Below are 16130 nucleotides of genomic sequence, written 5' to 3' on the forward strand. Positions count from 1 at the left end.
ATTTCCCATCCTGCATTAGTGCCCGTCTCAGGTCATCACTGAGGCTAAATATATTTCGACGGGAGATTAACAAGGTCCCGCGGCTTCCTAGCAGCCGGAGCAGATGATGTGCTTTCCTGTGCGACTTTGTGCCAGTTTCACAAACATACCTTAGACTGGAAATGCTGGAAATATGCAGCAGTGAGGACACCGTCCACCATTTTTGTTTAAGGATCTTATCCTGAAAGAAGTGCTGAGCCGTGCCACATCAAGACGACACAGCATGAAAGCTCTGTGCGATTGTTCTGCTCGAGGTCAAGGCATCGAGATGTCAATCTGAATTTCACAATTTTATGTATCTGAGCCACATTCAAAGGTGACCTGACAAATAGTAATATCAGAGTTTGTGTGACTTTTTAATAATAAAGCTCACTTCAGTAGAGAAACTATTCACTGCAAGTTTTCAGTGCAGAGAAACCTTTTTTTAAATACACAAAATCTTATTCAGAGTAATCTAAAAGAACGACGGAGTGATGCTTTCTGCTTGAGAAATTGCTTGGTACATTTTAATTTTTCCTCTGAGGAACAAAAGGTACAGATAAAGTCAAGGTTTCACTGATTCAAATTAGACATCCTATAATATGAAGTACAATCCTTAAAGTAACAGATTTGAATCCTTTCATAACACTGACAAAGCCTGAGGCTGTGAACTATAATGTGTTTCACAAAAGGAATTATGTGATAAAAGTGGCTATATAAATAAAATTGAATCCTGAATAAAAGTCAGGATTCAATGTCATTTTGTAGTGCGGATTACAGCCTCGATTTTCTCTCTCATCCTTCATAAGATTAATCTGGTGGTCCTCTGGCCCATCAGATTAATCTTATGATCTCTTGGAGGTGATCTGACTTCCGTAATGGGAACCACAGCCTGGGGACACCTGGACAACTCTCAAAAGCTCTTATTAATCTTTCACTTCACATTTCGCATCCAGCTTCTGCAGACCACACCTCGGCCTCTTTCGCTTTGTTTATTTGACCAGCAGATGGCGCTCTGGCTCTAGGGCAGCTTTACGAGCAGCACCTCCGGCAGGAGAGGAAACCTCCTGCAGTCTTGCTCCAAAGACACACCCTGATAATCCCAGCCTCAGCAGAGCAGACAGGGAAACACTGCACGATTCCATAAAAGCACAGGCATAGATTTTATCATAATACAAACTGCTCACGAGATGGAAACGAGCAGTGCCCCGAGCATCAGAGGCAGGACCTTGATATAGATTGTTTGCATGATATGGTATTGATATGAATTATAGATGAGCTGCTGCATTTAAATGTATAGGGCTTTATTTGGTAGAGTGGGATCTTGCAGAGGGTGTGTATGCTCCTCCCAAGGTTACACACTGAGAGCGGAGTGCTCCACCGAGCCCATGACTAACAACGAGAGCCTGCAGGTCACACACAGGCATCAATCTGCCAAGAAATTCAGCACACACACACACACACACACACACACAGCAGTGCCCTACATGTTTACATGCTGAGATCAATCTATAATTCATCCGACTAAAATCCATATCTACCATCTCATCAAAATTCAGTTCCTAATAATAAAAGACATGCTGACTCGAGCACTAACTGTTAAGACAAACACACTCATGCAATCAACTGCACATATATATTATTCGCCGAGGGAATCAAGTTGCATGGCTCTGATTTTTATGGAAGCTCAGTCGACTCATGATTGCAACTCTGACATGTGAAAAAAAATCCACACACAAATTTGCAGAACGCAGACATTTGCACAGCAGTTAGGATGCAAAGAGTGTGTGGTCCTGATGCTGCCAATGACAACAAAATGTAGACAACTCTAATATGCACCATGTGGTGATTGGTTATATATAATATTAACTGTGACTACAATTTTAATTAAATCTGATACAATATTGCACAATAAGTGATGATTGCAAGAAAGCATATGTTTGGAAATGTCTCATTACGACTGCTCATCTTAAAATGATTCAAAATGAGGAACTACAGAAGTCCAACAACATCCCTAGCAAATATTCAAATCATCCTTTTCTGTTGTAACCCTGGCGCCTGGTCTTTTGTGGACCCCCGTCTGCATCGTGCTCGCTGTATGGAGAGTTTGTTCTTTGTTTGTTTCCCATTTAATTTTCCAGTTTAGTTCCTCATGTGGAGTTTTTACTTTCGTCCTTTGTTCCCTCTGTTCTCGTCTAAATTGAGTTCACCTGTCTTTTGTTAGCCCTCTGCGTCGTGCGTATTGTCCTTAGTCTTTATCTGGTTCTCTAATAAAAAATTTACATAATCCACAAACAGGGATCCACCAGGCAAAAACAAGCAGGGAGACACAGCAACCAGAGTTTATCTCATTATGTCTTTGTACTGGGTGCACTTGTAAACATTTCGAGACAAGCAGGAGAATGTAAGCTCCCTCTGGATGTTCGTTAACCATTTGTTGGAGTGCTGTGTCTCTGACTCATCCCTGATGAAAGCGTTCTTGCTCTCCTTGGACTGGTGTAAATGATTATCAGCAAAACTGCAGTGCAGCACGCCGCCCCGCCTTTGTGGTCAGACGGTTTGGCTCAGTTTGTAGCTGCAGTAATATATTTACAATCTTTTAATGCTGACCAAAAGTAATGGTTGTAAACTAATCAAGTATTGGTATTCAGCATTTATGAGAAAATCAATAGCAGGAGAGTCACAAAGTACAAGAGCATCCCGAGAAAATATTGTGGGAATAATTGGCTACTTCAGTGCGCTGCTGTTTTCTCTGACCTCGGAAAGTTCCTGTGGGAATTGCTGTGGCTTCAGTATGAAGCACAGTCTTATTATAAATTGACTGAATCATGTTGTGACATGCCTGTGATTGATAGTGATTTGATGAGGAGATGAGGTTGACATCATTGTACGGAGGTCAGTAGACGAAACTAACAGACAGGAAGAAGCCGTCATCCCTAATTAGAGCTAGATCACGTTTTTTATGGATCTGAAATGCTGCGTCCTTTCCATCCTCATACGCATATGCATTACTGCACTGGTGCCCAACTCCAGTGATGTCAGGCAAATCCAGGTGTGCTGTGGGATTTTGTGACAACCATACAGTATTATTGCAGTAATAATGATAACTGATTTACTGTATCTGAAGTTGTATTTATTCCTCATAATAAAACTTCATCATATGTGCATTTGTTGACATCAGAGGCTGTGCCTGATGGTGACAAGGTTAGTCTGCCCGAGTGTCATCTTCATAAGAAGTTGGCTAGCACAGATCCAGACAAGCTAACCCAGAGGTACTTTGAGACCAAACATGTCTTCTGAGAAAAATGAGGCGTGCTTAAAATGAACACTGGATCAGAACCACAGGAAGCCAGAGCGCTGTGTAAAAATGTCTGATAAGGTGTCGGAGATGATTCTCTACACTGCTGTAAAAATGTGGGGATTTTTATGCTAGTTCCAGATGTTACAACTGGGCAGAGAAACAGAAGCTATAGACAAGCTGTCCGTAGCTCTTCATTCTGCTTTTGAGCCAATTTTTTTGAAAACAACTGCCTTCATGTAGATTTGGTGTTGGTGGGGTGATTCTCTGTAAGGTACTGCACTTGGGTATTCGTATGTTATTAATCTAGCTACAGTATATTGATCACACAGGTGTGACATCTCATTTTGATACCTACTGTCATGTTCAGCTGTGTAAACAGTAGATTGTGGATCCAAACTGCTGTTTTGTATAGAGAATCCAAACTTTCAGGCTCAATTAAGGAACAGATTCACAGAAACGGCACAGGCCACTAGGAGGAGAAACTCACAGCGAACATAAGACGAGCAGCGTGACAACAGCTGGGACGCACAGCTGGATCAGATCGACACAAAAGACGAGACAAGAACCGAAAGGAACACAAAAGAGAACTACTTAAATACTACATGAAAGTCACCTTTCAGTAACTAAAAGTAACTAAAACTAAGAACACAACACTGCAATAACATTTCATTTAGGCATGTCATGTTATTGACAATAAACCGGACTGGGTTAAAAGCACAGCTGCACTGCTCAGGAAGCGCCAGAGTCGTCTCTATTTTCTGAAGCGGCTGAGATTCTTTTACCATCTGTCGGACAAAGCTCAGGTTTTTTGACGAGTCTGTTGTGGCCAGTGCCATCCTCCATGCTGTTGCATGCTGGGGCAGCAGGCTGATGGTTCAGGATGCCAACAGACTCAACTCTGGAGCTGGACTCTCTGAAGTTGGTGTCGGAGAGGCAGATATTGTCTAAGATAAGGACAATACCTCCCAGTCATCACTGACGTGCTGGCCAGTCACAGGAGCGCGCTCAGTGATGACTTAGATTACTCAAATGCACCATTGAATAACACAGAAACTCAATCTTGCCTTGATCTAAAGCACAGCTACTCACTGCAATAGTTCGTCACCTTCATCACCTTCATCACCTTCATCACCTTCACCTGGGTGTTTTGCTGCTTTTCTGTTATTTACATCACTACCACCTTCCCACGCTGTCAATCTCAATACTGACATCATTACTTTAGTCCAAACATCTCCTCGCCTGCTTTCTTTAAGCCACTCAGCCTCCACTTTGCACGGTTTAAATCTGTGCTCTCCATCATTCTCCTTTCAGACTAATCCCATCTCCACCTCAGACACCATCCAAGCCTCAGTCTTCATCTACACTACCTCATTCACATGGGATCTTGTTTTTTTCTAAGCTTATTACAACAACTCTCACAACCTCTCTGCACTCACTTCCACCATTTGGATGCAAATAAAGACTTGGGTCCACCTTTGCTATTTGCTCGCACAGCCGCAACATAACACGAGTAGAAAAGAAACCATGAATAACCTATACAAAATATTAAAGATAAACAACTCAGTAAATAGAATATTAAATACTGACTAAGCAAGATACACAGAAACCCAATCCAGGGTTGGACTTTAAGGACTTTAGGATCAAAAATACAAACACTGGCCAATGAAAAGATCTAATAAATGACACCAAGAAAAATAAAACACTAAATTTCACAGAATTTGAACATAAATCGCTTCACAAACTCAGGGACTGTGACACCTTCGAACAAACCAGAGGACCTGGGAAAAGCAATGAGACCAAAAAAGCTTTTATTACATTAAAATCTGGAGAATTTATACAAATGCCGACTTCTTACTGCTCAGTAAAGCAATTTATGTAGTTACCTTCAGGTACAATACAAAGATCTGAGGGTAACTTTATTTGCATATTATTCTCAGAATGTTTTAGTTCTTTATGATGACAGGAAGTCTTCCTGTTTCCTTTGAGCTCTGGACTGAAACAAATAGCTGGATGTGACCAAATGTACCAGGTGTGGGATGAAGCCTCTGTACAGACAGCAGTAATACGGAGTCCTCATGTGGAGCCAGTACCTTCATCTATCACTGGAGAGCTTTGATTATTTAATCCAACAATATAATGATGTAACCAGACTTTAATGCCAATTAAGCAGTCTAACAAACAAAGTCAATGTAATCTTTGGAGCCACGGAGGAGTCTTTAATATCGTCTCAGTAAAACCGATTCATAAGGAGATCAGTGTTGTCTTACATTCAAATCAAAGAACAGGAAACAAAGAAGGAAACGGCGATGAGAGCAAGAAATAAGCTTTGTAATGTACAGAAGGAACTAACGAATCCTGACTGACTACATTTGATTTCACCAGTGACATCACTGTTACCAAAAAGTTTTTGACAGGCATGGAAATGCTGAGTCAGCATTTGTTACACACCAGCACAGAAATATCTGCCGGATTCAGGTTTCCTCCGGCAATTAAAAAAAACAGAGCTCCAGTTTAGTGACAGCATAAGTGAATATAAAGTCAATAAAAGGTGAGAATTACCTCCAGGCAGAGAAAATAAGAAATGAGTTAAAAATAAAAACCTGGGAAAATCCTGATGCTGTATTGCTCCAATTCACCGAGGTTAGTGAAAATGGGAGAGACTGAAGGAAAGCACGGGGAAAGAAAGCTTTAATATTGTATTCACACGCACGATGCATTGCAGCTCAATCGAATCATTTATTAAAACTGCTGATCCAAATAAACGGATGCAAAACTTTCAAACTGCTTTAATGAGGATAACAGAGGTAAACACAAGCTAACTGTGCATGCTAATGTTTCATCCCCATGTTATTTATCAGCTCGCTAACCCTGCCATGGGGAGGCCAAAAGCCCTGATCCTGGATAAATGGGCAAACCTGCATCAGGAAGGGGATCTGGTGTTAAGTCTGTGCCAAGTCAAACATGTGGTTCACCAAAAATAAGATTTATACATAGGTTCAGGCTGGTGTTAACACGGACCACCTCCAGTATTATTGGCCAACACGGTGCAGGTGGAATCTGCTACTGCTGGCTGAAGACAAAGGAAGAGGAGAAGGAGAAAGAAGCAAAGGCAGGAGTGTTTGGTGTATCTGGGATGGCAGCAAGAGTGGAAGAGAAGGAACGAGAGGGCGAGATGGTAGTGAGACCTCCTTATGATGGATGATTTGGAGATGGTGGCACGTGCAAAAAGACAGGTCGAGTTTAAGGTAGCAGAGCTGAAGACTGTCATTTGGAGTGAGCCGAATGGACAGGATTAGAAATGAGAACATCAGAGAGACGGCAGTTTGGAGACAGAGTTAGAAATGTGAGGCTGAGATGGTTTAGACATGTGCAGAGGAGAGATAGTAGGACAAAGGATGTTGAAGGTGGAGCTGGCAGGCAGGAGAAAAAGAGGACGGAGATGTGGTGTGGGGAAAGAAGGCAGTCAGAGGGTTGGTGTGAGAGAAGAGGATGCAAAGGAAAAGGGTGGTAGAAGAACGAGATAAAGAAAAAGAAGAATCCTGAATTTTCCTGCTTCAGCTTAATGGAAGCTAGAGTCTATTTTAATGGTTTCATATGAGATCTTTATATTTGTACATCTATGTATTCTCTTTTCATACCACAATAACTGCTGAAACTTTCCCCTGCTGTTCGGTCTCCCGGTCATATTTGGGTTTCAGGAGGGATGCATACAACTTAGGAAACTCACATGTAAGGCTAATTGGCAGTCCCAACCATTGCACTGTCATCTGAGCAAAGCAAAAACACCTGGACTCAATTACCTGCTTCAGGTGGGAAAAGGCATTACCTGGAAAATGACATGAGAGAGAAGCAGCACAAGCTTTCTTAACAGCGATAGAAATGCCATACAGTCCCTTTATAGGATGACAGAGTGTCCCACCTCACTGTTTTAAGTTTCACTTGATCTAGAAAATGCAGATTTTTCTTTTATAAAAATCAGTTTATGCGGGAAAACGAGTATCCATGGTTCAGACAACCTGTGTCTAAGCTGCGATACGCATATTAAAGAAAAGGTTGCCTAATTTAAGTTCACTTAACACTCTATCGTTGGTATTTAATCTTGCACATCTGGATCAGATGTTGGAACAGAACATCATTTGTATGAGATATACTTAAAGTATCCACAAAATGACATTGCACTGGCTGATTGGCTTCAGCTGTTTGTGAAACACTTGACAGTGACAGGTGCATCCACAGCTGTGACAGATGACATCCTGACACTTCGAGCAGGTGCGCAGATATTATAACCTGCCGTGGTTACTTCCCTCTTTACACTCATGCTGACAGTTCATTGGTGCGTCTGACCTGACTCTGTCTCACCGAGCTTGTCTTTTGTGCCGATTTGATTGAGGAGTAAATAATGTGCACACAGTCTGTCAGCTGGATGTCAAACAGGCAGAGGTTCAAAAGCAAGGAGAGCAGAGGTCTATTCATTAAATTCAGAATGATGAAGTGTGAGGTTTGCTGTCGGACGCTGCTGGATGTGTGCTTGTTTTGGGTGGGTACAGGTTGTGTTAACGAGGCTGTGCTGTTGCTGGATGTTGGTCTTCACTGCTGTGATTCTGCGAGTAGACTTGTTGGCACTGCACACTTCAAGATGATGATGTTGTCCCTGCTTCTGGCTGCTCGTTTTTGATGTCTGCTGGCAATTCTCTTTGCATTCATGAGAAACTTTATTTGTAATCTGCATGTGTGTGCATCCATGAGGTGGCTTTGCTTTATCACTACCACAAAAGTCTCTGGTTGTCTAAAAACAGTGTATTTTACTCAAACTTGGTCTATTGTTCACATTGTAATTGAATCGATATCTGAGCTCCTGCGAGTCGCTAACTACAGGCCATCTGTTCATATTTGTTACACAAAAGCATGTGTGTGTTGTTAAAGCTGATTTTAGCAGAATCCTCATCACTTCTTCCATTCTTTAAGCGCTCTCTCAGTGAGCAGAACTTATTCTACTAAATCTAAATGCCAGCTCACTTTCTTAAAGTGGTCTCTTCATTGAGGTGAGTGTCTCTGATGTGCAGGTCAAGAAGGCAAATCTGGGCTGTGAAAGTGTTGCAAAAGGACGCTGGAGCAGGGTCAATGACAGCTGATGAACCTGAGAGTCCGTCGAACACGAGAATAGAAGAACATCCTCCTTTTAATCCAAAGTGTGCTGAGATTGACAAGTTATACCTGGAGACGCAAAACAAAGCCAGTGACAAAAACTAAGATGACCAACATGTGCAATCTTGTTCATGTTTACACTTTGTTTTTCTGTGTTACCTGCAGTGTAACTAAAAGAGAAACCGCACAGCAAAGCTTCATGAGAGTGAGCGCCACAAACCCCATCACTTTAGTTCATTTATGATGGAGCGTGGTGAGGCATTAAACTGTTCTGCTGTCTGATCGGCTCTTTTTGGAAATCTCCAGGTGAGCAGGTAAAGGTCAAGAGGGAGGATCTGTTATCAGTATACAGTGGGTGGATTAGAGAACGTGGGCTGAGGAACTTGCACATGTGGTGAGTGATATCAGCAGGTTAGGAACACAAAACCTGCTGATATTACTCGCACAATAGTTTTATACCTGAATGTTTGTTCTTTACAAACTAAGGCCTAATTGTTTTACAAAATTTTAAATGAATAGTATTCATGATGATGACATTATTACCATATGATCTTATCTTTCATTAAAAAGGAATTATCATTGCTTTATATCATCACTTGGAGGGGTGTGTGGTTTTTTTTTTTTTTTTTGGCACTACCACACAGATGCTGCAAAAATCTTTTCTCTTTTGTCTCCTGCTGAGCTGACAGATCAAATTTTCCTCTACCTGTTTGTTCTTTTTCTTGTTGCCTGTTACTCTTGTTCATATGAGCTTTGGTGTTTAAACTTTTATTTTAAGAGTCATTCCTGTAGAAAGCTGTGCTTTCTCTTTGTTTCAGGCAGACTTTCTCCTGTTGTCCTGCCTCAGCGGTGCAGGCTTCTCTCCTGCAACATCGTCACCACCTGGAGGAAAACGTGTTTCCTTATACAGAGAAATGGGGGCGTGGCAGGATGCAGATTGCACAAGCCTGTTTGTGCCAAATGATACAGAGTTATTAACATTGGTTAGATCAACACAGCCTTGTGAGCTTCATGTTTCATAAATCCAACAGTAACTTTACATATCCACTTTTTTTTTTTTTTTTTTTTTTTTTTTTTTTTTCTTGGAGCAAACTAACAAGGTTTCCATGCACATGCTAGTAAGCTGCTCCTCCATAAACAGTCGAGTGTCAATATAAAACAAAGTAACACCTGTGTGCTTGTTTTGTTCTTAAAGGTCGATGCGTTTGTCTATGAAACGCATGCATCAGCTGATTGTCTGCACAGCTACATGCTGCTTCATTGCTGTGTAGCTAAGGAGACTCCCTAACTGATACAAATGTAGCAGGAGTCCAGATCACTTCGCACTCACACTGTGCCTTTAGCTTGGCATCATGTAAGCAACTAAAAGTTTGTGCATATTTGTGACACATTCACGATGTCGTTGTGCTCTTTGGTTATATCTAGTGTGGCTAATCAATGCCTTGACCTCACCTATCAGCTCTTCTTCATTTCTATTTGAAACCTGCTGCTGGAGCTGCAGTGTGAATTATACTCGTATCCTCTCCCTCATCCTTCATCTTCTCCTTACTCGCAAACAGCCCTGATGTTTATTTCAGGTCGCCTCTCGGCACTTCTCATTCGCCTGCTGGCATTTCTCCTCTTCCTCCTCCGGCCCTCATTTCCATCTGTGTTGCTCTCTTCTTTGTTCTCGTCCGTCCTTATTTCCATTTTTAGCCTGCTGGAGCTCAGCTGCAAACTTTACGTGTTGGTGTGACAATACGGCGCTGTGAAATCTCTCTCACACACACACTCACATTCACACTCTTTTCTCGTTACAGTAGAAAACTTTCAGTCTGTGCTGTGTCAGTGCAGAGGGTGATGATGTGCCGTACGGCTTTGAAGATGGACCAATGCCTTCATTGTCGCACTGATGCACAGTCATTGCCCCCCTGTATTTCCAGCATCACCACCCAATTTCAGATCCATTTCCCTTTGCTCTGGACTTCCTGTAACATATTCTTCCTATTACAGCTGTGTTATTGTAATGATCTCTCTGCAGTTTCTCCAAACCCATTTTCTTCACTCTCACTACCTTTTCAATTTTCACACTTACTCACATTTTTGCCTTTTTCCGAGGTCTTCCTCAGATTCCATCATCTCAAGCTTTTGCCCTGTCCATCTCATTGTCATAATGCTTCACACCTGTCACGACTGCTCACTTTCTCTGCTGATCCTCAGAAATTTCGATTAATCCACCCAAACTCGAACTTTCTGTATCTGCCTTAACTGAACCAACTGGAGTCACGGCAACTTTTAAGTCCAAAGAAGACTGAAGCAAGCAATAAACCACTCTCCTGTTGTAAATTGGCAGTACCAGTATTCATCACACACACACTTCCACACGCATCCCTAAATATAACAGACACCATTGTCTTAAAGCCGTAAGGTTTCAATTCAATAAAAGCAGCAAACTAGGTGGACAAATCAATAAGCACACCCTTAAAAGCAGAGAGATAAGCAGAGCATACCTCCCTGAGCCTATTTATAAGCTGCTCTGGGTTAATGGGGAATTTGTGTCACCTTCATCACTGATTTCCAGGATGTTTTAGCACTAAAGTGAAGACTTATCATAACGTGCATATATCTGAGTTGACAGCAGCTCAGCTAGAATATTTTTGCCTTTCATTTTTTTTGGAAGGAGTTAAAAGCAAGTATGCAAAAGGTTTTTATTATATTATTTTTGCCTGTTTATTTTCAGAATGACACCACGACAATCGCCTAACAGAGACAGCTTAACCTGTTTTATCGAGTTTACCCACATGTACAACTGACAGCTGAGTCTAAATGATCTTATCTGGCTAAAAATGTCAGATTTTATTCTATAAAAGGATTTTTAGGGGTTTGTTTTTAGGTAGCATTTTGAAAGTTTTCTCTGTTTGCAAATTATTATAATGGGTCTACTGCACCTACAACAGTTTTCTGTATATTTCACCTGTCAGAAGGAATGGTGCTGGTCACAGTACTGATGAGGTGTTAGAATAGCTTTTGCCCCAGTGTTTTGAATTTTATTTTATTAAACTTTAGATTCTCATCTAGTTTTGGTCTGAGTTTTGCTCATGTTGTATCCCTGCCTGTCCCTCCGGTCGTTCCCTCATGTCTTCTGTCCTAGTCTCACCTTTGTGTGTCCTCTGTAGGAATCAGTCTTGTCTCCATGCTTCTTTATTTTTCTGTTCCCGTGAGGTCCAGTCTCTGTGTTCAGTCTGTCTGGTCTCAGTGTTCGTTTTCCTCTTCCCTGGGTTAAGTTGGTATGTCTTAGTCTGGGCCTATTGTCTGTGAGCTAGTCCTGTTTTATTTTCACAGTCCTGCGTCTTGTGTATATGCTCTGCTTTGCTTCCTTTCTCTCATCAGTTAGATTCCTTCAGCTGTGTTCCCCAGGTGTGTCCTCTCTGCCCTGATTCCCTTCTGTTCTTATTTACTCTGCGTGTTTGTCTGGTCTTTGTCACGTTGTTGTCATTCTCTCTTCATGTATGTTCTCTGTTCGTTTTGCAACCACTAAGTCTGTGACTCCTGTTTGTTTTGTCCCCTGAACTTGAGTAATAAAGCTGTTCTGAGCTCAGTCCTGTCTCCGCGTCTGCTCTATCAGCCAGTCATTCATACGTTGGAGTATTAGGGTCACAGTGTTCAAAACGTATCAATCACTTCGAGAATAAAAACAAATTGTTGGAAAATTGTTGCTTCAAGACAAACTGTCATGATACTCTCTACAAAGCCCCTTATGGAGATGACTTGGTGAAATCATAATTCAGAATCAGTTTTAGTCGCAATCAAGGAAATGATTTCTCTTTTAGCTCGTAAACACAGCGCGGTGATGAGTACAAGAACGTTGAAAAGATGGTGTAAGAAGCTGCATCTGGTCAACCTCATGCAAGAAAGTGAAAACCTGTTTTACCACAAGGCTACACACGACTCACCAACTCATCTACACAAAGCAGATGAGTTGGTGCTATACAGAGGGCGGTTTGTCTTGAAACAGCTGTAATCTCCACATTTTAATTTTTTTTTTCAAAATAGAATTTTGACTTTAAACAAATGATTGAAGTCAGAAATAAGCTGAACGCATTCAACTGTTATGCTAGTAGACAGAATTAACAAGGAGGCACCATAACAGTTCGACTCTTCCAGTGAATGATTTATATATTTGTCTGCACAGCTGCCAAACTGTAAAAGGTCTTGCATGGGATTGAATCTGTTAGCTCCCCTCAGGTTGTTGAAAAAGGGGCATGAATGTGGATTTCCTCCAGGAGGAAGTCCACATCCACTTGGACCTGACTATATCATTTCATTTTTGAGTTGTCAAACTATAATAGCAGTAAAATAATAACAGGATGGTAATAATGCAGTATTTAGCTCCTTTTTCTTTCTTAAATATCAGAGCATGAGTCTTCAGACTAGTCTTTACCATTTATAGGCCTTTACTGCAGATCTGAGGTCCAGCAGCCCTGTAGCTAAATATAAGGCTGAGATTTCCTGCTGATAAAGCCCAGAAGGACGAACCACCTCCACCCAGCCACAGCAGGAGGATCAATCAGCTGATTTCCTTTAAGAGTTAGTAATGATTTCTCTGCCATTAACTTCCACTTAGTTTTTACCACATTTTACAATTAGCATTTTAAACAAAGCCCTTCGTTTTTCTCTGTTCGCCTTTATTTCATCTCTTCCTCTCTTGTCCTACTTGTCCTCCACTCAATTTTCTGATTTGTAGACAGAACTCCAGCCAGTTTCATCTTCCCCGTATTCACAGGCGCCGGCTGTCAAGGCCATTTTTACTTTATTATTTTTCCCAAAGAAGTGTATGTTTTTGTGTGTGACACAGAAAGAACCGAAAATGTGATTTTCTAAAGCCCAAGGTCACTGTACAAAGCATAAGAGACAATAAACAGTACAGTAAAAGGATAAAAGCAGCATTTGTTTAAAGAGTGAGTCAGTTTGAACAGATGGATTTGGGGGTTTGACTTGAATGGGGGAAGCATCCCTGATATCAGGAGGAAGTGAATTCCTGTGAGCAGAGCAGCTAAAAGCTCTGTTCCCATAGTGGTGAGAAGGGCAGAGGGAACAAGAGGTGACTGCCGAATGAAGACCTAAGGGAGCAGCAGTGTGGAGTAAATCAGACGTGTAGGCAGGTTATTATAAGGGTGAGGAACAATGAGTGAGTCTACGGGCAGCCAGTGAAGCTGCTGGAGAACATTGGTGATGAGCGAGTTATGATCCAGGCTGCAGGATTCTGGAGGACTTGGAGTTTATGAAGAGACTTATTAGGAAGACAGAAGAGAATTACAATAATCAATCAGAGAAGTGACAAGGCTATGGATCACAGCACCATGGAGGGTGGGAAAAGGGAAAAGATGGTTGATGTTGCGTAAGTGGAAGTAAGCGGACGGGATGAAGTGATAATATGAGACTGAAATGGCAAAGTGCTGGTGAAGACGTTACCCAGACTATTAACCTGAGGGGAGACAACTAGAAAGAAAATCAAAAGCCTATACTGGGAGGCTAAACATGAAACCTGAAACATACTAGAAAACCTGAGACCTGGAGAAACGTGGGGTACACCAGCAGAGGAAACGCTGGGAATGACAAACAGAGGGATCCAACTAGGAACAGAGGGATGCACACACTATATATACACGGGATAACGAGGAAATGGCACACAGGCAGTGAACATAGCTGAGCGGACCATGACACCTTTAGTGTTTGTCATGCTGTTTTTTTGTTATTGTTTATTTTTATTTGCCAATAAATGTGTGTATTGGTGGGAGGTTTGTGTGTATTTGGGTCTCTATGACTGAAAACGAGCGGGACACGTGGCAACCTCGTTAAGACTGACGGCACTACAACGCTGCACGACACCTTTTATTCTCATTATTCTTATAATTTCATCTTGAAGCAAGTCAGGAACATGACTTAATGCTGTGCTCCACTTCAAACACATCTCTGCTCATCCACCTGTGAACGGCAGTCTCTGCAGACCTGTCTCTGCAACAATACATATGTGTGAATGCACGTCAGGTCTACTCATAAGGTGCTGAATTTGTGTATCTTTGCAGGTGCGTGTGAGGGCGCACGCTATCTCACATCAGTGTCTTTCTTATTGCGTGTCACTGTGCTAGCGTGTGTGTGTGGTGGTAGTGGTGGTGGTGGTGGGGGGTCTGAGCATGTGTGTGCTGACATTTCAGTCACTCTGCTGTATTTAATTGTGTGTTTATGTTCCCAGAAGTTTGGATGTGTCAGGTGTGCTGCTGATGTGTGCATATTTTTGTGTTTGTGTGTGTGTTTGCACTCAGTTTTAGTGCTTTTCCCCCACTCAGACCTCCTCCCTGTTCAGTCAGCTGAAAGACAAACAAGTGAAGAAAGGAGGAAAGAAAATGTTAAAAGAGAATTTGAATGATTCATGCAAACCATTTAATATAAATCATGCTGTCAGAATAACAAAACAAGTTTATTATCCAGCACAAAGCAAGAGTTGAATCCGTTTGTCTCTGTGACTTTTAGGGGACGGTTAATGCGGTTCATCTGACTTTTGGTAATGTGTGTTCATATTACAGAGCTACAGTATATTTCTTGAGTTGATTTTATATTTTTAAGTGACACAGAAATTGTGCAACATAAACGATCATTCGCTGATGGAATCTTCAACCGCTGAAGGATTATTAAGCTCCCCATAGTTAGCACAGAAACCTGCACACAGCAGCCTCAGAGTAAAGCTACCTGTTGCTCCCCTGCCACAAAGCATCTCCAGTTTTTATGCTGGATGCTTTTCCTGAAGTAATTTCTGTTTCTGGCTGGAATCAAACCATCGACTTTTCTGGTGTTGTGTACAAGAGGACAAAAAGTTTTAGCAGCATATGGTTATTCAACAGTCCTAACAAGGTTATAGTATATGTGATTACAGTCAGTACTAGCAACCTGAGAAATATCGCAGCAGACACAGATCATAACCACAAGCCTTAAAGAGGGACTCAGGCCTGAGTGCTGGTAATAAGTAAACATAAGGGTCCTGTTCTTGTCTAATTCCTGCAAGTTTTGGTTGTCTTTGGACTCTCTTGCCTGGCCCCTGTTCTCATTAGTTTGCTACATGAACCGTCTTCCTGTGTTTGAACAATCCTCTATTGTATAAATCAACACAATTGCCCCACAATCATTTATTGTATTGTTTTTGTTGTTGGCATTTGACCGATCCTCATTAGTCTCTGTTAATGAGGTTCAGTGCATTAATGCTGGTCCCAACCTTTTGATTCGTACTGCTACATGATATGTGGATACCATCATAATGCTGCTTTCAGGTAACTGAACACTGCTCTGCTCTGGACTTTCACTTGCAGGGAGCAATGTGTGGATGAATGCACAGAGGAGATGGGGAAGCAAGGAAGACACAGGAATGGCACAGAGCAACTGATTAATTTTCAAAATAAAATACTGTGTATAATAACAAATGTACTGCTTCTATAAAGCTCTGGCTGTATTTTGAAGCTGTGTGCTGGATAAACCACACTTGTTGTATTCTCATCCTGAACATATGGAGGTATCAAATGAGGTAACATAAGGTGAGGACCATATTACCAGGTGTACGACTACTCTACAGGCAGCAGGCAGAGATGACAGATCTTCACCTGAATGAAGATTTCATACAGATGGGTTCCTCCCATCA

At 41.6% G+C, this 16130-nt stretch overlaps 1 long non-coding RNA gene across 1 annotated transcript; it reads left to right on the forward strand.

Moving 5' to 3' along the window:
• The first annotated feature begins 7650 nt into the window (after nt 1-7650).
• LOC120738395 lies at nt 7651-10071 on the forward strand. The gene is made up of 4 exons (XR_005696966.1): nt 7651-7856; nt 8383-8526; nt 8630-8770; nt 9283-10071. It is a non-coding gene; the product is annotated as an uncharacterized LOC120738395 (long non-coding RNA).
• Nucleotides 10072-16130: the final 6059 nt, after the last annotated feature.

Source organism: Simochromis diagramma, unplaced genomic scaffold (genome assembly GCF_900408965.1).
Source record: "Simochromis diagramma unplaced genomic scaffold, fSimDia1.1 OVJJ01000031.1, whole genome shotgun sequence".
Taxonomy (NCBI): domain Eukaryota; kingdom Metazoa; phylum Chordata; class Actinopteri; order Cichliformes; family Cichlidae; genus Simochromis; species Simochromis diagramma.